This window comes from Meleagris gallopavo, chromosome 2 (assembly GCF_000146605.3).
Source record: "Meleagris gallopavo isolate NT-WF06-2002-E0010 breed Aviagen turkey brand Nicholas breeding stock chromosome 2, Turkey_5.1, whole genome shotgun sequence".
Classification (NCBI taxonomy): Eukaryota; Metazoa; Chordata; class Aves; order Galliformes; family Phasianidae; genus Meleagris; species Meleagris gallopavo.
This window is the reverse complement of record NC_015012.2, coordinates 31,521,293-31,546,832: the sequence shown is the minus strand read 5'-3', so window position 1 is coordinate 31,546,832 and position 25,540 is coordinate 31,521,293. Positions and strand designations below refer to the sequence as shown.

At 37.9% G+C, this 25,540-nt stretch overlaps 1 long non-coding RNA gene across 1 annotated transcript; it reads right to left on the bottom strand.

Moving 5' to 3' along the window:
• Positions 1-1,635: 1,635 nt before the first annotated feature.
• Positions 1,636-25,522, bottom strand: LOC109365965. The gene is made up of 4 exons (XR_002111892.2): positions 25,385-25,522; positions 23,387-23,486; positions 2,434-2,586; positions 1,636-1,799 (listed from the first exon to the last, which is right to left on the bottom strand). It is a non-coding gene; the product is annotated as an uncharacterized LOC109365965 (long non-coding RNA).
• Positions 25,523-25,540: the final 18 nt, after the last annotated feature.

Below are 25,540 nucleotides of genomic sequence, written 5' to 3'. Positions count from 1 at the left end.
CAAAATCTGGACTTCTGAATTCATCTTTTGTTTAGCTAATTTAAGCAAGCTAACAGTGTTCTAAATTTCTTAAGGGCTGTTGTGGAACAAAGTCTGTTTTCTGTTGAAATGTCTGATTTTTACATAATAATAATAATTAATAATAACTGTACTTTAAGTACTGACGGGCTACTGATGTGCCATGTAAGACACTTAACGTTCTGTAGTTCTTGCTGCATAGGCTTAGTTCTCATTTTACTCTTGCAGCCACAAGTCCCTAACTAAAAAGGGATTTACATGATTCACTTATCAAGTCTCGCTTTTAAAAATTAAGTGATAGTAATGGACATTACATGAAGTAGTCCTTGAAGGACTAAAAAGATAATAGTGGTATTACCTCAGACTAAATTATCTGTTGTATTAATAATACTACAAGTGAAGGTAAAAAAAAAAAAAATAAATCCTCTTGTTTGTTTTCTATTTGTTCTTTGTTTATAAGTATCACGCTGGAATTTTTTCACTTTTTGTTTTACAGTGTATTATTCCTAATCATTAAAAGTGGCACCAACTGAGGTTGTGTTCTTATGCTGATGGCTAACAGGCACTGATAGTTCTGTCCAAAGTACAATTTTTCTGTTCTTTTGATACACTGTGTTATCCCAGGGTCCATCCAGGTTTTACATAATTCTCAAAACATCAGTTTACACATTTCTGTGTGACTTCAGGAAACCCTTAAAAAGGGAAGCAAGCAGCTCTGTGCCAGTGTTACACAGGTAAGTGTACAAAACAGTTTATGCCATAGTCAACGTTTTAGATCGTTATCTGTGTTAAAACAGCACTGTGTTTCTCTTGATGGGTATTTACTTACCTTTTTACTGTTGAACAAAAAAGCTCTGATATTCTCGTAAAGGCTCCAAAAGCAGAACTGCCCACGTAGCATCTACATTTTATGTTAGCAATTTCTGTTCAAGCTCTTAATTTAGTGTTTAAACCATCTGTCTACAGGAGCACAGTATTTTTATAAAATCCTGGTACTTGTACCAAAAAGAAACATATCAGACCTTAAAGTCCAGCTTATGCATAAAAATGTATTTCTTAACCATTAAAAAAAAAAAATCCACAAAAAAAAACGACACCTGAAATACAAAGCACTTAACTTGCATTATCTGACTTTAAGACGCTGTATCATTTTCTCTTAGAGTGCATTTATGGTACCATGGTGATGCTAATGTGAAGTCACTGCTGTTAAATTAAGCAAATGCAAACAGCTGCACGGGATATTACAGTCTACTTTGTAAATGCATACCAACTTTTCTTGCTCCAATTTGAGCACCATAGAGCAGTATCATACCAAATTAATGCATGATTCCATCATTAACAACTTGCAACTGTGCTACCATGTAGTGAGTTGTATTTCCTGGAGTATTTCACAGACAAGAATGCCAAGTTTTTCTCTGATTGCTTCAATCTACACCTGCTACCAAAGAGAGAATGGCTCAGCAGCCATCTATGAGACCTTGTGCTCCATGAGAGCAAAGCAGTCATTACAATAATCTCTGCACATAAACAGTCACTCTGTTTTTTGCTAATGTAGATGCAGTGCTCACCATATGCAAATGTGAATGTTACCTCTCTAAGATTTATCAGTTTCCTTTGAAATTTCCTTCGAGTAGAAGGTGTGCATAAATGTATGGATTAATGCTCATCTGTAACTCTACCATAGCTGTACAAAACGGTGGCCATGCATGTGGCAGGGTGTTGGAGATTCGTGATCCTTGAGGTCCCTTCCAACCCTGGCCATTCTGTGATTCTGTGATAACCTAGAAGACCCAAGAAAAGTTGAATACAAGAACCCTGTGGACAACTTTTTGTTTCACTGCAGTAATTATGTGTTAGATGTTTATAGATACTAAAAGAATAAATTATGCATAGATTATAGGTTGGCTGAGTCTGAGGTAAAAATTCTTGCTACTTGGCTACTTGGGCTACTGGTAGCTCATAGAGAGCCTACATCTGCATGTCATCAATACTGCAGTTGGATGATAATCTTTTATGCAGCAGTAGAGCTTGAATTCATAGAAAAGTAAGTTCCCACACAATACAGGAAATAAATGTACTGCACTATTTATGATGGTTTTTAACCAATTTAATCTCGCTTGGTATATCAAATAAAACATCAGCTTTCTGGCAGGAATCACACTATTCAGAAAATCTCACCCCAAAACAGTATTTTTTGTCCCATTAACTGTGCAGTACTATACATAGGATGATTATTAGGGGAGCTTTTCTTCCCCAAAATGTTCCTGGAATTGCATAAACAAATGCTCTATTTTATATGCTGCAGCAAAGAAATTGATAGGTAAACCACCCTATTATTAATTTACCTTGTTTACCTGTAAATACCTGAACAAAAATCCAGCTGATCTACATTTAAGGCAGGACTTAGATATTTACCTGGAGTTTCTCTGACTTGTCTTCCATTTTTTTTTCCTCCATAATGCCTTGCTATTTGTGTGTTTTGCAAGTGTTCTTTTATTTATTTCTTTGTTTCCCCAGAAGCCAATCACCATCATGTGGACATCTCTCTGGACTGTCAGCTCTCTTTATCTAGAAATCAGAAATTAGAAGGATTTTTCAGTGAAAAGGTGATGCATTTTTATACTTATCGTAATCTAAAGAATAAGGCAGAGAAGACATTTCAAATACATGTTCTCAATGTATTATCATATACATGCGTATACACTTATATGAATAAATAGGCCAGGTCAGGCAGTCATTTCTCTTGGAAAAACAGTTTTCCAGGCTCTATTTTTTCTCTCTTTTCCCATAAATTCTTAACATAAGGTAGAGCATGCTGGCATTTATATTGAAATGTGAACTTTCTATGGAGTACAATAAGCTGAATGGGTAAAAGAAGTTTAACATTTTCTAAAACTAATAGTAAAAACATTTCATTCTCTAGAGCCTGCAGTTGCTATTGTTTTATTCTTCTGGAACACAGGTGGAGGAATTATAGTATCTACTCACTGAGTTACTATAGTAAAACTCCAAAATAATCTCACTACTGCCTATTTTTAATAACAGCTCAAAGATAACAAATCCCAGTACACAGTGCTTTATCTTGACTCAGATGGCTCTGCATACTGTGACCTCTCATCTCTACAGGTGATAATTTTTCCTATGTCTCTTGACCGAGCTGTTTTAATACTGCTTCTTTACATGAAAATTACCTATTGTATAATATGATCTCAGCTGTGTAGATAGAGGTCTTTTCCAGCCTTAATGATTCTATGATTAATACTAAGATCATCTATTCCAACTGTCCACCTACCACTAATAATGCCCACTAACCATGGCCCTCAGCACATCTACCCTTTCTTTAAACACCTCCAGGGATGGTGACTCCACCACCTCTCTGAGCAGTCTGTTCCAGTGCATCACCACTCTTCCTGAGAATAAATTCTTCCTAATATCCAACCTGACCTCCCCTGGTGCAACATGAGGTACCCTCATGACCTATTGCTGTTACCTGGGAGAAGAGGCTGACCTGCACCTCACTGCAACCTCCTTTCAGGGATTTGTAGAAAGCAATAAGGTCTCCCCTGAGCCTCCTCTTTTCCAGACTGAACAATCCCATCTCCTTCAGCCAGTCCCCATACGACTTGTTCTCCAGACCCCTCACAGTTTCATTGCCCTTCTCTGGACACGCTCCAGGGCCTCAGTGTCTTTCTTGTGGAGGAGGGGCCCAAAACTGAACACAATATTTGAGTCTCACCAGAACTGAGTACAGAGGGATGATTATCTCCCTACTCCTACTGGCTGCACTACTTATTATCCAAGCCAGGATGCTGCTGGCCTTCTTGGCCACCTGGGCACACCGCTGGCTCGTGTTCAGCCAAGCATCAACCAACACCCGCGGGTTCTTTTCCTCTATGCAGCTTTCCAGCCACTCTTTTTGTCAAGCTTGTAGCATTGCCAGGGGTTGTTTGGCCAATGTGCAGGACTGACATTATGTTTTGTTGAACTTCATCCCACTGGCCTCATCCCAGCTATCCAGCTATCCAGTTCCTTCTGTAGGGCCTTCCTGCCCTCAGGCGGATAGACACTTCCCCCATCTTGGTGTCATCTACAAACTTAATGAGGATGCAGTCAGTGCCCTCATTCGGATCATCAATAAAGATAGGGTAGGCCCTATCTTTACAACAACACTCACGACCAATCACCAGTTGGATTTTACTCCGTTCACCTCTCTAGACCCAGCCCTGTAGCCAATTCTTTATCCAGCAGAGTGCATCTGTCCGAGCCCAGGGCTGCCAGCTTCTCTAGGAGAATACTGTGGGGGACAGTGTCAAAGGCTTTACTGAAGTCTACATAGACTACATCAACAGCCTTTCCCTCAGCCTCCAGGCTGGTCACCCAGTCATAAGAGATGAGGTTGGTCAGGCAAGACCTGCCTTTTGTGAACCCATGCTGGCTGGGTCTGATCCCCTGGTTGTCCAGCACACGCTGTGTGACCTCACTCAAGATGACCTGTTTCATAACCTTCCTTGCCAGCAAGGTCAGGCTGACAGACGTGTAGTTCCCTGGATCGTTATGACCCTTCTTATAAAAGGGAGTCACATTAGCAAGCCTCCAGTCATCTGGGACATCTTCGATTGACCAGGACCATTGATGGATGATGGAAAGCAGCTTGGCAATTATGCTCACCAGCTCCCTTGGCACTCTCACGTGGATCCTATCTGCCCTAAACTCTAAATTGGGGGCTAATGCTAGAGGTAGAAATGTTTCTGTAATTCATATAGCAAAACCTTTTATTTAAGTTTATTTAGTAAACAGTCCAGAAAGGAAAGGTATCCATTCTGTATCACTGACCATGCAGGAAATTTATTATCATAACTCACAGTGTTATTTTTAAAAACCTTTCGGAGGCTTTCCTGTTTCCAGTGTTGTGCTCCATACTTCCAGCTTATGCACTTGATGCATTTTTTTCATTTGTTTTACATCTGCAGTCATTATTCTCTTCTTCACCCATAGACCCACCCCCACAGATACATATGCACAAATCCTTCAATAGTTCGTAAACTCTTTGCATAAAGCTCTTAGGGTGAAGCAACCACATCCCAGTTTCTCAACAGCAAACTGAGGAATACATTTTAAAAAATAAAAGTATTTTCCAACCAGGAAACTAAAGAAAACTAAAACCACACATTTAAAAACAAAACAAACAAAAAAAGACTATTTGTCATTATTACAGACTGTCTCTACTGCTTAATTAAATATTTTCTTATTTACCAGAGCAAAACACGGCCTTTTTTCCATCTTTTCCATTTTCTTTCAGATGCTTAAACAAGTGTGTGATTTGGAAAGGGAAAGTTGGCTGTGAGGGTGAGGGCAAGAGCTTTCTTTAACTTACTCCTAAGTAATGGTTTAGAAGTTTCCAGAAGTCCTGTTCTTTCACCTCGAGTTTAAAAGCTTATTTTCAGTCACCAGCTCCTTTCTCCTTATCAAATTAACCACAACTGTAACAAAGCTGACTTCCAGGACAGCACAGTTTCTGTCTGTCAAGCCTCCTTTGAAACTGCTAGCAATAATGATGTTATTTCTATAGCTACGATTTTAAGCAGGTCCTAAGGAGGTGGCAGTGAGCTGGACATCACACTGCCAAACAACAGTCCTGGCTGAAGCCCAGAGCAGCACAGTTCTAAGCTGAGTATGAGGGCACATCTTTTAACACTGCATGAGAGGCACCAGTGCAGTTTATTTAGAAAGTAACAAGGCCTTAATTCATTACACACACACAATCAGCCTAGCAAGCATGGGCATCCTCACATTATGGAAGTCGGGGAGCCAGATCCCTATGCACATGGCTGGGAAGCATTCTCCAGGATGCAAGTCACAGCCTGTATTCTGGCTATAGCTACAGTTCAAGCTGTCCCAAAAACCTTGCAAATGTTTGCTGGCAATGAACTGTGGCAATGATTCAAGAGGTGACAGAAGTGACATGGCGGAACAAAAACTAATAGCCAACAGCAGGATTGCTGAAAAGGAAATGGTAGATCTGCCAACTGGGACGATCCTCTCTACTACCAGGCTGTCAGTGCAAATCTCAACTGGGTTTTGAGGCAGTTTCAATCAGTGAAACTCATCACGATATATAAAATTCACAGGGGCTGGGCTCCAGATAAGCAGAAGTCACAAGAGAAATCATGCAACCATCTGGCTGGCTGAATTTTGCCATTGTGTGTGGGATTCTGGATAAGTCCCAGAGCATTTACAGTAGCTGCAGACTAGCAAAAGAAAAACTCTTTCCAGAATCAATTCAACACATCTTCTGTCTGCCTCACGGTCACTAAAGGCAGCAGAGCATGCAGCTGGGTCACACAGACATCGAAACACCTGCTGTCATATGGCTCCCTGGGAGGCTTTAAATGTTGGCAACATGATGAGAGACCACCTCATCCATATGACAACAGGGAAGATGAGGGGGAAAATTACATCTGAGTGATGATTTAGCTCAATACACATTTCATTCTAGCTTAAAAATAAATATCTACCTACAAGTGCATGCTCGATCACAAACAATTGCTGTTGATGGCTGCAAATAGAGACTGAAGCAAAAGTACTCCAGAGAACAAAATATCTGTTTGTATCTGCACTGCCTACTGATGTGTTAAACCTCCTCCAGCTCTTTTCTAGCTGTTCCTCTGAGGAAATCATTCATGTTAGAAAACAAATAGCCAGATGAACAAATGACATACGGCAGGGAACTAAATATCAATAACCAGTATCAGAGGAGAAGCCAAGCCATTTCAATAGAGAAGAGGAGAATGACAGTACATGGCTCCTGATTAACAACTGTGCAATTCAGGAAAGATGGTTCTATCTCACAGAGCTCTCAGGAGTCCATATTGTTAGCAGAAATCAATGAAAGACAGTGCTGAAATTTCAAGATTGAATTTAGAGAACTGCAACGGAATTCTATGTTATTCAAGATTTTATGTATGCCTAATGCAAGACATGGATTAATCATCTGAATAAAAATAACAGTTCCTATGACTTCTTCTAGTTACAAACAGTTTCTGATAACACTGTCTTCCTGAAAATGTTAGTCTAATTTGTTTGAGTGGGTTTTTAATTATTACTTAAAATACTCTTTCACTTGCTAATGCATTTTCAGGCTCAGAATCCAACAGCAAGTGATTTTCCATTGCCAAGTGTGCCTTCAAACACAGTTGCCCAGTCATTGTCACCAAGGGCAAACCATGGCAGTAAATTCATCCAGTTTTCATTTTCCCCTGGTAGTTCATTTTCCACATTTCAACATATTGAGCTTTATGCATCAAAGCTTCACTGAGACATCAGAACAGCATTCAGTGCCCTGGTATTCATCGCAGCCTGCAAGTGAAAGCCCCACCAGTCAGAATCTGGGGTCAGAATCTGTACGGCAGATCGAATTGTTCCACACCTCCTACCAAATACTGCATCCTGTGAGTGACAAAGAGTTTCCTTGCAGACTGAATTGCCAGCAGTGTTTACCTCAACCTTTGGCTTCTTTTTATCAGACTGAATTCATACCGTTGGTCTTCTGGAGAAAAGGACATTTTTCCTAAATGTAAGTATTTAAATGGTTTGAAAGTTTTTGCCTTAATGGCCTTTGAGTTTTAGTTCAGTTAGTATATGGAAAAAAAATATTTTTGTTATTTTAATATGTTAATTAAAGATCAAGAAATTTACTAGCAGCTGAAAAAGCAGGGAAGTCTTTTGTGATTCCCGACTATAAACCAGGTAAAATAACAAGTACGAACTGTAGAAATCTTTAGGGCATGGCCTCTCATAAAACACAGATAAAAATTTAAGGGTAGATTCAAAAACATTAATCAAACTGGGCTTACCTATTTGCTCCCATTAGTGTCATTTATTTCCACATTTAGCAATGTGGAAAGCACACAGTGGAAATATCAAAAATCACTTTGAAATTGACCCAACCTGAACAACAGACCCATCACCAATCACACGATTCCTGTGTCACCATCAAAACAACTGTCTCTTCTAGTGCTTCTAGTGCTAAGTTGCTAAATAAGAAAAGTACTGCATACTCACTGTGCAGCTTCAAAATACTTCACCCACTATAACTACAGTAATATTTTTGTATGTGTGAACACTCCTATACTCACCGTATTTATGCAAACAAGAAATAATAATTGTTAACATCTTTTCATCTTCAGACTATGAGTCCCATAGCAATGTGTTGAAAAAAGCTGCCATAAATTTATTTGCACAGATGAAATAGAAGCCAATTATCCTACCTAAAAATGCTCATTTTCGGGAGAATACCAAGAAATTGACAGTCTGTACAATACCTCCAGAGTTCTCAACCTGCATTATTTTCTCATCCTAGTTTAGATCCTTGTATTAAGGAAAAAGACAGTTCAGAATGAAGACAGTAGAGATGTTAAAAGAGATGTCATTTTAAGGCACATATATATGCTTTCCTTAATTAACATGACTTTGCCCTTCATGTAACCATACGGTGTACTAAGTCTTCTGCCCAAAGTCAGTTGTATCATAGAATCACAGAAATGATGACCAGAAGGGGCAGCTGGAGGTGATCACCGCTCTTCCCCAAACAAAGCATCAAGTTCCCTCAGCAGCTCTCAGTGGAATATGTCTCTCCTAAAGTTTTGGTAGCTTGGACTCTGCTTCAAGCTAATTGCCTTCTCCCTTTTGTCTCTAGTCCCAGCTACATCGCAGTGTTACCTCGGACACCCTGCATTTATAGCTTACTTCAATTACTAGATCATTTTTATTTGCTCAAAAACCAAACCATTTTAAAATAGATGAAGAAAATAGGGAAGAAAACAGAGCAAAGGTCATGTTGCACTTTAAAAAGTCCAGCCAGTTCCAGTTTCTCTCATGGTTGTAGTAAAACCATTAATCATAATAAACTCATTTTGTCTAAATGCAGAGGTAATACATTTTTCCATGTAAATCATTAAATTGCCATGACAGAATGATGTCAGAGAGTCTAAATAGGTGATCTAATAAATTTTCCTTTAGGAACATTGTTTAGCACTAAAGGTTAGAGCGGGGAGGGGCAGGGAACAAGGGGCAAGATTGATGGCAGCTGTTGGTAAGAAAGATTTGGTTTTAATTTTCTTAAGATAGATCCAAATATTACATTTACACAGAAGCATTTTTATAGACTGAGAAAATGTATATATCTGAATATTGGAGCAATAAGAACTAATACCTTTCTAAAAGAAAAATACAGCCCTAGCTAATAGCAAGATTTTCAGAAATGTATAAGAGATAATAGGAAAAAAAAACTTAACTTTGCAAGCTTTTTAATATCATTCATCTGTTTAAGGGCTATTTTTGATATAATTCAGCACTCCACATTCACCATTTGTACTCACAGATTCATACACATAGATCAACACTTTTTTTAACTGAAGTTAGCTCTGCATCTGATTTGACTGCGTGCACAGAAATGTTTCAGTAATGATGCAGTAGTACAGGAGACAAACCATTTTATTCCCCACCCCTCTACCAAAAAACAAATGGAAAAAAAAAAATCAAAAATCCTTGTATTAACTGCACTTCATACTTCAACAGAAACGTGACTATTTGTTGAGTCCTACAGCAGCATGGGAGAACAAATATACATATTGACAGCATGGAAAATGAATGACCTCAGATGAAACATTAGAAAAAATCAAAGCTGTTACTCCCTATTTCTTTGCATCAGATCTCTCAAAGTCGAGCTTTGGAAGAAATTACTGATTTTGGTTTAGTTCCAACTATTTTTTTTCTATTTGTCCTTTTTTTTCATTTCAGTACCTACAGATGAAAAACTGTGTTTCATGTAGGCTTAATCCCTACTCTTTACTGCAGCACTGGGTACACTCAGTAATGACAACCCTGCTGTGTAAAGAACAGCAATTCTTTTCTTTCCGCACATAGTTGATCTAGTGAGATGTGTGCTACAGGCCACACAGATTGGCTGCAAAGAAAGAAGCAAATCTCCTTTAAAACAGCCATTTCATATACAGATAATACAGAAAGCTGGATAACCCCCAGAGTTTTTCCAGCTCTTACAATGGTGACACAGACTCTAATGAGCTCTGTAGTTGTAGTCTTTCTCCTTCCCAGTCAGCTCCTTTAAAGCCAGCTTTTTGCAGGGAGGATTTGCACATCTTCTCTTACAAACTAGATATTTCAAAGAAACAAATACCATCATCCAGCACACCTAACCTGGGTAAAAGAGAACTAACTAAATACAGATTGGTTCATTATTTGTTTATTTTCAGTGGGCAGAAGGGGCAGGGTGGTGTAGATGGAAGCATGGCAGGAGGGAAGGGCAGTGAGAGCTCCTATTTTCTGGTGCAGTGTGGTGTTTGACCAGCTCAGGTGCTCACACAGGTCACATCAGCTCTTCCACCTTCCTAATTTTTAAACTTACTCTGTAACTGGCAGTTTGCATCTCTGTAAAACGTAGCAATAAAGTCTGCTTATAGATTTTCACAAATCTATTAGGTAATTTGATTCATTGCAGCACGACAGTTTCTCAGTGTATTCAGTGTAATCTCTTCAGCAGTGACATTTATTCATTTTTATTCAGCTTGATAACTAGACTGATTTTAAATTCCTCTAAACATGCTCCAAAACATTTTTGGATAAGATGTATCACTAACGTGCCCTTGCACCAGGAAAACCTTAGTACATAGTGCAGGAAAAACGAAACACCAAAACAATGCATCCATCATCAGTAGAGCATTTTCCTAAATACTCACAGGAAAGAAAGATAAAGCTGTCTTTTTCCATAAGTCTGCATGCTGTCACGTGATACAACAACAACTGCAACAAAAATGACAGCTCAGAGAAATAGAATCTTTTTAATCATTTCTTCTACCGCTAAGAAAGACACGTACATCATTCTTTGTATTTCTGTAGTTGTGTGTGTGAGAGCCCACTGATCATGACAGAAAAGTAAAATCAAATAATTATCCTTTGTTTTCAAAGGGGTGACATGGTGTCTTTCCTTCTGAGGTATTCTAGTATGCTGCGTCAATTTCCCAATGCTGATAATGGAGAAAGGAAAGGAAATCATTTCATGTGCAATATCTAGTGTTTTGGATAATCTGTAGCTGCACATCTATTCAAAGAAATGCTGGAGAATGCTACCTTACTTGCAAATGACTCTCAGTAGTCAGGATCTAGCTGGAGTAACTCCCCTGAACTGAGTCTTTACTGCTGACTCTCAAGAGACACAACAAAGCATCAGATCTCAAAAATAAGGATCTTCCAGAGAGCCCAGTGGAGGGCCACGAAGACAATTAGGGTACTGGAGCACTTCCTGTATGAAGAACAGCTGAGACCCCTGGGACTGTTCAGCCTGGAGAAGAGAAGGTTGAGGAGGGAATCTCATCACTGTTTGTAAATATCCAAAGTGGGGGAGTGAAGTGTGTGGAGCAAGACACTGAAACAGTGGTGTTCAGCAATAGAACAATGGGTAATGGGCAAAACCTGGAATGGAATAAGTTCCATTCAAACGCAAGGAAGAAGTTTTTTCTTTACTGTCAGAGTTATGGAGCACTGAAACAGGTTGCCCAGAAACACTGGGGAGTCTCCTTCTCTGGAGATAGTCAAGACCTGTCCAGATGCCTGCTTGTGAGATCAACTGTAGGGAACCCGATTTAGCAGTGGACTGGACTAGATGATCTCTATAGGTCCTTTCCAACCCCTACAATTCTATGATTCTGTGACTCAGACACATGAATTCTTCTTACTGATACATTTAAGACTAACTCAAGCACTGTTCTCAAGTGCTGTTTCTCCATGTGACTTCCTTTATCAATTAATAGATTTTTCCATTAACTTACTTCACTCTCACTGCAAGAAATATAACCAACTTTTCCAGAGTTTGCATTATTTTTTCCCTTGTATATTTTCCTTGGTCATGCAAGCATAACTACTTTAAAAGTTTTCTTCTGTTAACATGAAGGCCTTCATTTCAGACAATTTAAGTACTGTTTACTACTACTTCATGCTATCTACTTCTTTCAGTTACCTCAGGATTTTCTTGGTTAATGGTAACAATTGCATTATTTTCTTTAAAACGGTACCCTAAATAAATCTTTTCCTGTAGTGTAGTGAAAATGCTAAGTGACGGCTTGAACCAGTGATGGAGCACCTGGGAAGGCAGGGCCAACCCAGGGAAGCTCAGGTGCATGTAATGCCCCTGAATGAGCAGAAGGGGTGGAGCCAGGATCCCTTCCCAGACCTCATTTAAGGGCTGGCTGTGGAAGCAAGGGTATTTTTCTGGAGACTCCTGTGTACCTGAGGCCTTCTGAAAGTAAGTAACTTCTTTCCTTTATTTCTGTGCCTTCTTTTGTGTTTGAGTGAATCCTCACTCACTGTGGCCTGGGACCTTGCTGCTCTGCTGTCAATATAAACTATTTTTCAAGCTCTTTGCCTTTCTGCTCTGAAGAGAGGAATATAACCTGGAATTCAGTAACTGGGAAATAATCATTCATTCCAAAACTATGCCAATGTGATGCTTAAATGATAGAGATAAAACTAACACAAATGAAGAAGGAAGTGTATTCACGTTTTGTATACCGCATTCAGATTAAGACCAGACTGTGGCTGACAACCCTGTGTTGCTTTTACTTTAAGAAAACTGGGTTTTTATACTTCTTTACTCCTTGACGTTGATAAAGGCAGTATATTTTTAACATTCGTTCTGAGGCCCATTATCATGTAAAGCTATTGCTAAAAGCTGACAAATTAAGCCTGTCAGCCATGGATGTATTAAACTCTTTCTAATTCCTTCAGCCTACTACATGCTGAAACCAATTAAATTTTTTTTCTTAAGCTCCCAGCATTAACACAATTTCACATCTAGTGTATGCAACATCTGCTAAAGCAAAATTTCTCCTTCCTCTGTTTCTGTCACCCCAGTGTCTACACTGCAGAGCTGCTCTAACCAGTGCACTTATCTGCATGTTGTCACCTGTGACTGGCACCTTATTTAAATTCTAAAATGGCTTGTAGATGTACTTGAATTATGAGGCTAAAATGATCTTTATTCCAGCACAGTCATCTGCTTAAACCTTTCTGGATAAGGCTGGATGTGCATAGGGATATATAGGGTGTGACTAGGCTTCACTTGCTTGGAAGGCTTTACTGTACTCCAGTGAAACAAAGTAAGCTTCAAAATAGAAAAGTAAGTAAACTGTCTGGGTCAGTATCTTCTACAGATGTTTAACCTGAGCCAGAAATACTGCCACAACTTATCAGGCTGTTCTTGTTGATACCTGGCTCTCTGCAAAAAAACCTACACTTATTTTTTTTTTTTTTTCAGTAACATATCTATCAGACCTTCTAAATCTGTAAGAAGATACTACAGCTCTTAGTATACATATATGTACCTTGATGCATCCCAGTCCTTCACTCAGCTAATAACATTTACTTCTACTACTTATTTACCCTTTCTTCCACAAACACATTCATGCTACCTTTCACACTGCATTATGGACAAACTAAAAGACACTCCTTCCAGGCTTCTTTGCAATACCACTTTTTTTATACTTTCTCATCCATTTTCAGTATCAGTTATGACAGCTACTGCAACATACTGGCTGTATATAGATGGAAGACTTGTAGTGATCTCCATTATTTACATAGCATTTAGATCCTTTAATTAAAAATAATAGAGTAAAATCAGACACAATTTAGCCATTTATATAGCTGGTTTATGAGAACAATTTCTCTGCCACATACTGCATTAGCCCTCCTCAGTATCTCTAGGTTCATCTTATAACCATTCTATATTCCCATCTAAAACACCAAAAGAGTTTCTGTCAGGCTCTTAGTGCACTAACAGGCCTTAACAGCCCTGACCAGCCTCAGCTGGGGCCTCCACACACATCTCTCTGTCCATGAGCCCAGGAGTTGCCACATTGGTCTCCATGCTGAAGACCTGAGCTGGCTTGATGTTGGACCTTCTGCACCACCATGAGCATGCAGGATGAACCTGACCACAGGCTATACTCCTCACAGCTTTTTTTTTTCCCTACTGCTTAAATGATAATTTGTGCAAGTCTAACTTGCTCTTAAATCCTTCTTATTCTCTGCTAACAATCAGAGAGGTTTCACAGAGTGTCCCAGGAGAAATTAAAGAGATGTCCAAAGAATATCATGATCAATCTTGCAACCCAAGGATTCTGGCAGATCTAATTCAATGTAGAAAACATAAAAAGCCTTTCCCTTTTCACTCCTCTCTTTCATGCTTTCTCTCTAGCTGGTATTTTCTTAAGAAACTTGTGTACAAGATTGTGCTAGTACCTGAACCAAAGCAAAATCCTCCATCTTGGAAACTCTGGTGCACATTGGTGGCAACAAGCAATACAATGGCAGACACAGAAAATCTCTACAAAGCAAATAGCCTTCAATAGATTTACCAGAGTGAAACTAATTATTTATGACACACATCTAAGAGCTAAATGTGTTTCAGCAGTGATGAAGACAACCACTGTGAAGCAATAAACTTCAAAAATTGGATTTCTTGAGGATGTATTCCACGTGTTTGTAACTAAATCCTAGTAAGTCTCTTACTCATCATGCTGCTTGAAGACAGATGATGGCTGCTTAATTAAAGAAACACATGGAGAAATGTAAAGGTATCTTTAGAAATTTAGCTTCAAAAGATAATGATGTTAACTGACAGTACAGTGCCCCAATAGGTACCAGGGTCAAAGGAGTATGACAGCTTCCTTCTGCTATGAGCTGAGCCAATCATATAACTCCAAAGCACTTAAGTAGAACATTCTCAGATTCAAATAAATAAAGATAAAAAAGGCTTAACATTTAAAACAATAAAAGAGAGAAATAGATTAAATTACCACAGAAAGCTGAATGCAAATGGCTAGTGAGGGGATTTAAAATTATGTAAAACTTAAGAAAAAAAAAAACTCACAAAATGTAGGATCAAAAAGTTTGTTAGAGCAACATTTTCCATAAGAAACCAAAATGAAAGCAAAGAACAACTGTGGATAGTCTGAAACAAGTCTGACCCAAAGTTCCCTCTATTTAATGGACTCTACTTCCTTGACCTCATAGCAAATTCAAATGCATAATTCTAGGCGTACAGCAACAGGAACACGTACAGCAACATGTATTGTCATTCCACAATCCTAGGGCCAGACAAGTCGCTGTGCATAAGAATCCAATCTTCCTCATCCTTTCCCAGAAGACATCAGCATGAGTTAGGGTCATTAGTTCTATCTCGGAACTGAAATCTGGAGATTTTAGGCTGCACATTTTTATTGATAAAAATTATAACACTAATTGTGATACAGGACTAAAGGTGAACTATGACAGTGACTTACATCACCAGTCACAGCAGAATTTAGCCTAGAAATACATGGATACTGTGGCACTGGAAAACTAGTAATAAATTTAAGTGCAAAAAGTCATATAATACAAAGAGAAATTAAGAGACAAAAGCATTCTGGGAAAAGTAAAAAGTTTTCAAATTTATGTTCTGCAAGTGAAGTTTTAAGGATTCTGGTGATAAAACTAAATCAGGAGTTTTGCAAACACAAGAATTGGTGAGGTCTGGATTCCCACTGATTTGTACCTCAGCTGACCACAAAACTGAATTGCAGTTTCTCCTGCTTCCTCTCTCCTGCACTCCAGGCTGTTCTCTCTTATATGATAGCACAGAAGTTCTCATGCAGAACACAACTGTAGGCGTCATATTTCTCTCCTATCTATCCACATTTTCATAAAATCACAAAAAGTGTAATGACCTTAGAGACAAGTTATGCCTTTAAGTTTTTCTGAACAAGGCCAGCAGGTTCTGAACATGCTAAATGGGGAGAGTCAACAAGACAAGACTGCATAAATACGTTTTCCTGAGAAAAAAGGCTAGCAAGAACAGAAATAGGGTGGCTGGATAGATTGTTTCTGCTCATTTATATTAGATGAGCTGTTTATTTTCAAGCCTGTACAGGTCTAAGATGTTGGTATTATCCCATTATTGGGATTTCTTAGTATGTTTTTATATATCATCATCCAATAAACGATAAGGTCTATTTATTTAGGCAGTGAGTCTGAACACTCTGTTATTAGTCCAAGTTTCTGGCAGGATCTTTTCCCAGAGGTTATATGGCATCTTTCCAAACTATACTTTGGCAGAGATTTTGGCTGTGCTTAGACCCATGGTGTTTCCCTCTTGTTGTATTCCTAAGTGATTACGCAACAATAAAATCTTGATAACTAATGTTTTGAATTTCAGATAAATTATTTTAATAGTGATTATACCATTAAGAAGTCATTTAAATTTTGCTCCTTTATGCTGCATTATCAATCAATTAGTGTGTCAGAGATATCAAGGCTTTACATTCTCACAACAGATACTCTATAAATTCTGAGTGTTAAGGTTTCCTAGAGTATGAGAGTGTGTGTTATAATAGCAGTCCTTACCATAAATAATAGCTGAGATAACAGTAATTGCAGGGTTTTTTTTAATTTATTTGCAAGGGCTAGAATAATGTAATATCTAAAACCAGCTGAGCTGTCTCAGTACAAGCTGAGACAAGACAAGCTCAAGTTTTATTTATAGTAACTTAATAGCAAATTCAAGAAGTAATTCTAGGTAACAAAGGTGATAAAGAATTGTATTTCAATTCCATGGTTCCAAGGAAATCTGTTTAAATTAGCTGCTCTTCCCCCAGGTGCAAGTCTGAAGCAGTTAAAAGATACTGTGTTTGGAGTTTAAGCCTGAATATAGTTACAAACATTTAAAATTAATTATTTCTGACTGTTCTAAATTAGAGACATACTACGCACTATACTAATAAATATGAAGCTTGCCTGCTATTAGGCCTATGTACTTGAATACAGAGATAGAACAAGGGGTTTGGAATGCCTGAACACTTAGTCATTAAAGTAAACAGGGGACACATTCAAAACTCAGTTCATTTGTCAACCTGGCAGCAGCTGAAAGATTTCTGCATATGAAATACAGGAGCATCTGGCTATCAAGAATGTTTAAGACCTTACCTATTGATCTCTTTCATCTGCTTAAATAATTCAAGATGTTAACATGCCTAAAAATTCTGATTAAAGTTTTCGTGCATATAAACCTCAAAGCAGTACAGAGAAGACAATACAAATGCTGATTTTGTTTAGTAGCATCAGACATCCCAAATAACTGACTGAAAACCTGAAAGAGCAGAAATTTGACTGCTAGGGGAGATGTGGGGAAAAGGAAGGATGGAAAGAGGGAGGGTGAATTGTGTATATTTTATGCCTTTGTAGAGAAAGACTTCAAAGCAAAAAGCTATTGAAAAGAAAAGTAAGAAACTAGAAAAAGATAGAAAAATTATTAATGATTCTAGTAGAGGCTTAAAAACAAAAAGATCAAGGCAATAATATTTATGACTGCAAGCTAGGTATAACTTCTCTAACAAGGATTTAGAGTCTCTGCAAAACTCAGATTTTGTATACTAAATCTCTGAAGTAGATTCATAAAGTTGGAAACTGGAGGGCTTCACAAATACAATAATATATTAGTAATGTGCTCTTTACAATTTACTTTTAATAGAAACATACATATAAGAATAAAGCTGCATCTAAGGCACAATCTTGTTTTGGGTCCCTTGCTAAGAGAAGAAGAGAGGAGAACTAACGAGAGATTTTACTTGAGGACAACTAAAGTAGTTACAGGTATACTGAGGAGGACTAAAGGAGTTAAAGACAAGGAGAGCCTGAGGGCACCATGCTTGTTATGCCTGCAAAAGGGAAGTAACAGCAGCCTTTCCCAATAACTAGAATAGGGTTATAGAAAATGTGGAACCAGACTCTTCTCTGAGGCTCATAACTAAAGAACAAGAAGCAATGTGATTCACAGATCCTTCAAACTTATATTTGTCCATGGATGCATTTCGTCTTATCCAAAGTTTCAAAATTCATTAAATCACATAACTTGTTTCAACAGAAGAGACTATCAGGAGAAGGATGCAGCTGTAAAGAGCTAATTGATAAACAAAACAAAACAAAAGATTTTCTTACATCAGGAAAGCATGTGAAGTCATCCAATTTTACCTCATACAACTTTTTATTACTTCCATTATTTTGTCTACACTCAGGTAGTTCTGATATTTTTTTTAGAAACCGTGTGCTTCCTTTAGAAGTTCTGCTTTGGTGTGTATGGTTTCATAAAACTTCAAAACGTGTATGCAAGTATGACCTCATTGTGGCCTTCCAGTATTTGAGGGGAGCATTTAAACAGGAGGGGGTATAACTGTTTACATGGGTTTACAAGGGGGTTTTAAACTGAGACAGGGAAGGTTTAGTTTGGATATTAGGAGGAAATTTTTCACACAGAGGGTGGTGACACACTGGAACAGGTTGCCCAAGGAGGCTGTGGATGCCCCATCCCTGGAGGCAATCAAGGCCAGGCTGGATGTGGCTCTGGGCAGCCTGGTCTGGTGGCTGGTGACCCTGCACATGGCAAGGGGGTTGAAACTAGATGATCATTGTGGTCCTTTTCAACCCAGGCCATTCTATGATTCTATGATTTACTGAAGCATGTTACTTTGAAAAAGAAGCAATTCTTCTGCGAAGAGAAGCTGAAGATTGAAGTCTACAGAGGTAAATAACAGCTAAATTTTGAAACAATTGAGAAGGGGAAGAACAACTTATTGTTTATTTCTCATGTGTAATACTATGTGATTGATATGTTATGAACTATGTTATGAACTCTAAATTTGATAGAAGTACATTTTAATCCAAGTAATTTTTCATTTAAGTCATTATTCTTGTGATTTTGTCTTTTAAGATTGCCCAGATCTGTTTCCACAGCCATGCAGAGAAACATAAATACCTGATACTTCTAAGGTTCACACCAACCTATATTGTTAAACTAAGTAGGCAATTAATAGAAGATAAATACCTTATCTTACTTTTCTTTATTCATTTTTATGAGAAAAAGATGAAAATCAAGTCACCAACACCTACTTCTGTTCTTTCATTAAAATTCAACACCAAGGATGCTATCTTTATCCTATGCCTTTCCATCTTTTTTCAGTACTAGCATTGAAATGTTACAGCTTGAAAATGAGATGCAAATAGAAATAGCAATTATTCTATGTCAAGAACAAAGAGATGACATTTAAAGAGAATCTGTTCACACCAGAAGCCAGACTAAATTAAGTCTTGACCTATACCACTATGATGCTATCAGAATCTGGCTCCATGCCAGTAAGTCTTAATAACGCCTCAGCAATCTAAGATGAGCTATGAATAAAATTAACTTACCTATAGAAAAGAAGGAAAGCAACATACAGTTGTTAAAAACCATTTTAAGTTTACAGGGAAGTAATAAAGCATTATTTTAGTAGATGAAGCAACTAATGTAGTCAAGACTGACTAATACAAAACTTTAAAATACACCAGTAGTAAAGAAGAGATTCCCAATCAAAGCTCTAATTCTACGTAGTCTTTTAAAGGTCACTCAGGTGTCATCTCCACAATGACTTTTGATTCATCTGGGGGTTCTGCCTGTGTGCAAAGTGGGAAGTGAGAGAATTAATTATCTTGTTTGTTTTGTTTGCCTTTTTTCTGAGAAACATTTAAGGGATGCTTTGAATCATTTGTCTAAAATAATTTGAAAAGAAATCTGCAACTAGAATATAGAATTTTAGACAACACACTCTTATTATCAGGTCATCATCAAAGGAGAGATCTCATTCATAATTTCCTGACTACACCTTCAGAAGAGTAGACCAGTAAAGCACCTTACTCACAGAAGCCGTTCGTACACCAGGAGAGCTTCAAACCTTATTTCATAGCCTCTAAATGAGAATGCAATCACTCAATGTCCATAGAGGTTCAGATTAAAACTCAAGACAACAGTACAAGGAGCAAGCTTCATCAAGGCACAGTCAAAATTCTTACCCTCAGAAGACTACAAAAGCCTGAATGTTTATCCTTTATAGCAGCTTTTATGTGTGAGAAAACCATTATGAACTCCCTCAGGTTTATGTTTGTTTGTTGTGACTAAATACTGTCCTATCTTTTCTCATACACTAGTTGATACAGCAAAGAGTAAAACTTGAGAAAGAAACCAGAGACAAATTAATGGAAGAAATAAATCTAAGAAATTGATGTGTAATCTTCTGGCTTTCTAACTCTTTGGCTACTGTCAGAAAACAAAAGAAAACAGGAACACACACACAAATTAACAAAACAATCAAAAAACTCTGTCCTGAAGTCTCAAGAGATCTTAATTAGTTTATCTCTGAACGTTCAGATACCCTGTGACACCATGTTCATTTAATTTCATAGAGAAAATTGTAGGTTATCACCCTTGATTTCTGTAATAATATGCTACTACTTAAATGTAAAATTTAAATGCATTTTCACTTCTCCAAAAAGCTCTTATTGAAAGAAAGAACTTGTAAATAGATTCTAAGAAGGATTATTTGCCAATAAGGAAAAAGCTAGCTATACTGTTTTACAAAGTTTAACTGAACTAGAGGTTGAAATGAGAGCATGCAGCACGGGAATTGGACCTCAGCCTCACAACTCTAGAGGAAAACTTGCACCGCATAACTTAAGCCTCAATTTCCTTGATAAGAAAAGGTAATGTGTTGGTTCATGAAGTTTTAAAAAAGAATTCTGTTCAAGAAGATCTGAGAATTATTATCAAGACATAGATGGTAGCAGAGACCCAACAGATATTCCCTTGAAATTCTAAGAAAGAATGTTTTATTCAGGAGAGTACTATCACTGTGTTTCTTTGGCCTAATCTCTTCTCATCTTGTGCAAGCTTTTCAATTTCAGAAGCAAATCCTGTAGGACTTTTGTCAGAGATGAACAGTCATGTGTTCCTAGCCTGAATGTGTTGACAAGAATTTGGCAGTTATACTAAAATATACCCGAAAAGTCCTTGTGAAAAATGCAATGAGTGACAATTCTAATGACTTAGTAGAAGAACAGATCACCCACTGTGCACCAAGGTTACAGAAGATGGTAAGAGTGTACTTGTGAGGGGAGGGGGCGGAGGATCAAAATTTATGGACAAAAGGATGTTTTGTTTTCCCCCTTCATCCCCTCCACCCATATAGATTTGGAAGTGTGTCCTGAAAAACTCAGTGTCTCATCTACCACCAAAGAGGCCAGAAGAACATATGGCTAGTGAAACGTCTACTCTCCGGGTGCCATTCCTTACTTCACTCTTTCTAGGACTGATCTACAAAGGGGGAAAAGCAATGGAAGTATACCGTTTCATCCTTGGTAGGATAGTTCTGAGTTAGGTGAAACTGACTGCAAAGAATTCATGTCACTAGTTGATTATCTAATTTTAGAAATGGCTGCTCACTTACTTGCTTTGTAAAGATGAGTATCTTCATTGTGAAGGGCTTAGGTGTTAAGCACATGAAAGTAAGTTGTACGCAAACTGTAAATTTGAAACTGGTGCATGTTCTGTCCTCAGTTCTGTCAAAACTCCTAGGGAGTCTACAAAGGATTTTATATTCCTTTTCCATTTGGAGGAGTAAGTACTTGCTTCTAATACAGAAATAAATGACTACAACTGAAGAAACAAAAACTTCAGTGGGAGAAGAAAGCAGAAACGCACAAAGTGAAATTGCTAATAGGGAGATAGATACAGCAGTTCTTTCCCAGCAGGGATGTCAGTGTGCAAAGAGAATGAGTCACTATGATGTAGCTCTGTGATTCAGACAATTCAAAGCCACTTTGGGATGTCAGGCCACCAACATATTTTTTGCTCTATGTGAATCCACAAAAAAACAGAAAGTATTCTCCAGGTCTTAATATGTCTAATAACTTTCTGATTAGGGCTTTTTTCCTTTCTTTCCCACCTCCTTCTTCCTCTTCCCCCCTCCCCCCAAATTCATTACATCAACTGTATATCTATTTTAGCCAACACCTGATTTTTAGTAAAGCATCCATATTTGTTTCAGGCTACTCTTTATCAGTAAAGCTACAGTTACTGCTTAGCCAATATAACCTTAGGCAATTCAGACAAAATTCCTAAAATCAAGACACAAGACTATATAAGGAATAAACAACAAGAAACTAAGCAAAAAAATCTCTTGTTTAGCCATTTGCCCTTTAATCATTTTTCATTTATAAAGCTGAACAATTTAACATCTTCCTCCAAAATGCAAAATAATTATAAAGCAACTGTTCTGTCAAGTGGACAGGTTGAGGGTGATATGAATGTACAACAGTGCAAAAGGAATGAAAAAATGTCGAGAGCATCACAGGTACTGTTACTACACAGAAAATTGATGAAATGTGGAAAATTCTTAGGTCACTTAGGGGGACTGTAAACAAAAGGGCCAGTTTCCTCCAGCTCCTTGGAAGTCTGTTCAGAACGTGCCAGCATTGTCAGAATTTCTCCTTCAGGCAGCCAGGGGAAACAAAAGGCTTAGCAAAAGCAGTCATGAAGGACAGGGAAATGAGTCATCCCACTTCTGTTAATGATCACATCAATCCTTCACTATGTTGCATTACAAATATATAGTAAACACTGACAGGCATTTTGAAGGTTTTCAAAGAGAATGTACACCTTATTTTCACTCCTCCCACGAGAGATAGCAAAAGAAGCTGGTACTTTCAAAGATTTAGGGAGAAAGTAACTGAGAATATAAAAATTCATTTAATGCAAGTTGTAGGCTGCTAGAGGCCAGTTGCAACTAGTGGTATTTTAACTATGAATACTCCCTCCACTTCCCTCCACAACAATGTGGTCATTTATTTTGTTAAAACCTTCTTATTTGCAGCTTCTAACATTTGCAGCCAGTTTTCCCTGCCTCAGGGTAACAGTTTGCCATTAATGTTCAAGAAGTTATTTTGAAGAATATTTTGAACATTTAGCTGATGTCTATTGGGGGCTGCTTGATCTTTCAACAAACTTGAAGTTTCTGACACTGTAACGTCAAATAAGACTTTACCAGACGTTGTAAGAATAATTGGTTACTGAGAAGTATCTTAACTGAACTAATAGAGCCAAAGAAAAGCTGATTGAATTCTCCAATACAAACCTTGCAGCTTCTCTCCTCTCAGCAGAGACATTGAACACCTTCCTAAAAAGCAGAAGAGTGGCTAGAAAATCTTGTAAGTTTTCATCCTGCTATACAAAGTGTCTTTTCTCCTTGGTAATAGCAACTCCCTCCTCACCTCTGTGGACAGAAATGAACTGCTCTCCAAAAATGGCATACAACACAGTTGCATTTTTCCTCATCAACACCAGAGATGTGGCATATTGAATTGAGGATGAATTTTAAATTCATGTAGTAGCAGTTTTTACAAACAGCAGCTCGTTGTTAAAAAAAAATCTATCTGATAATAAGAACTCTAAACTTACCAAATCTTTCCTCCCCCCCACAGGTAATGGCTTTGAGTGATCATGTAGTATTTTGTTGTCCACAAGAGATAATCTGTTTCAAAATTCCTTAGAAAAGAACCTGCAACAGAAGATGAGCATTTTATCAACACAATAACACAGATAATTTGCAACTTGACCTTAAATGTTCTACTCCAGATAACACAGACAGCACAACACATCATACCATTTTCCCTCAGTCTTGGAAAAGATAAAAGATATTCACTGAAAACCTTTGTATCTGAAAGTTTGATTACCTGCTTCTTCCTTAGAAATAATAAGCAGCAATACACAGAAGTCTGCAGTTCACAATATTGCAAGAGGATGGCTTCCCTTTAGGGCCAACTAACAGAAGCAATGTATAAATGCAAACAAAATAGATAGGTAGGTAGGTAGATAGACAGATAGGTAGACAGACGCTACATGCATATATACACTCACTTCAAATCATTTAGGGAAATAAGTTTAAGCAGCAGATTTTAGTAAGGCTGTGACAAATGGCAACAAATAAACTTTAATTCCAATGAGTGTACTAATTCCTGCTGGTGGTACTCCTGCCTATTTACCTGTTACAGCTTCTGGATGTCTCCCAAAACAGAATTGTGTGGGAGAAAAGCAAAAAAACAAAACAAAAAAACAAAAACAAACAAAACAAAAACAAACAAAAAAAAAAACAAAACAAAATCACCAAATCGAAGTATGAGGAAAATGTTATTGTTAATATATATATATATACATATATACATAAAATATATTTACACATTATTTGTTGCCAGAAAAACAAACAAATAGAGGATGTTATTTTACACTTTAATTAAATATCTTTTTAGAATTCGTCCACTTCATTTTGGAAAATCTATGCACATTTAATGAAGACCTATTATGTGGAAGTTTCTTTTAGTAGAAGTCACATTTAAACACAAAGAGATAGCCTAATTCCTGACTGTTGCATTTTTAATGCAGAATCACAGTCAGAAATACACAGAAAGAACTGCCCAGTAACAACGCAGTTAGGAGCAGTTACATTTTCTACACTCACCCTTAAAAAAAGTTGTCAACTTACTGAATTGTAGAATGAAGTTGTGATAAGACACACCGCACAAAACAACATATGAAGATATCATATTTTGACTAATGAGTCCCACTGTGTCAGTAAAACCTCACGTGTGATATACAAATCAGCTGTCAAATGGAAATCAGTGCTCAGAATAACTCTGTTTTGCTACAGATACTAAGAGAAAGCAGGCAACATTTCGATTTCAGACAGTTATTTTTTTAATGGTCACTTTCATAAAATGAACTTTATGAATGTCATGATCTTTTCTAACACAGTACATGGAAACCTAATTGTTTGCTATATTTTACTAATTTCTGTAGTCCACTACTTCCTCTATTAACTACACAAATATGTTTTTATTTTTTGTGTCAAAACTGATATTAAGTAGGTAGTTCCAGGTCAGAAAATAAGTTGAAATTTTTATTTAACCACATTTTGCTTTTGCTAATCCATTCTTATTTTAGGGTGACCCGGTGTGGAGCCAGGAGCTGGACACTGTGGGTCACTTCCAACGAGGAATATTCTATCATTCTATGAAATCTGATAACATTTGAAACTAGAAGTCTGTATATTAAAGCCTACACAGGCATTTAAAGAAATAGATAAGCTGTACGAGGTCCTTCTCAAGTTTCAATTGTTAAGATAGGAAAGATGTTCATTTTTTAAAGGACCCCCACCTCACCACAGCCTTCCTTTAGGTGGTTGAAGAGAGCTCTCTCTGAGCCTCCTCTTCAGACTGAACAATCCCAGTTCCCTCCCTCAGCCACTGCCCACAAGACTTGTTCTCCAGACCCCTCACAGCTTCGTTGCCCTTCTTTGGACGTTCTCTAGGGTCTCAGTACCTTTCTTGCAGTGGAGGGGAGGGGTGGGGGGCAGAACTGAACACAGCGCTGGACGTGCAGCAAATTAGTCCCTGTTCTCACCTGCGCAGCTAACACGGTAACACTGTTTCTTGCACTAAGTCTGGAGGTCCAGAAAGTACAAAGGCGTCCTGAGAGAACACCCAACACGAAGCCCGGCACAACGGCAGCGCTCGGGGCGCACCGCGCGAGAGCGCAGCACCTGCAGGAGGTGGGGCG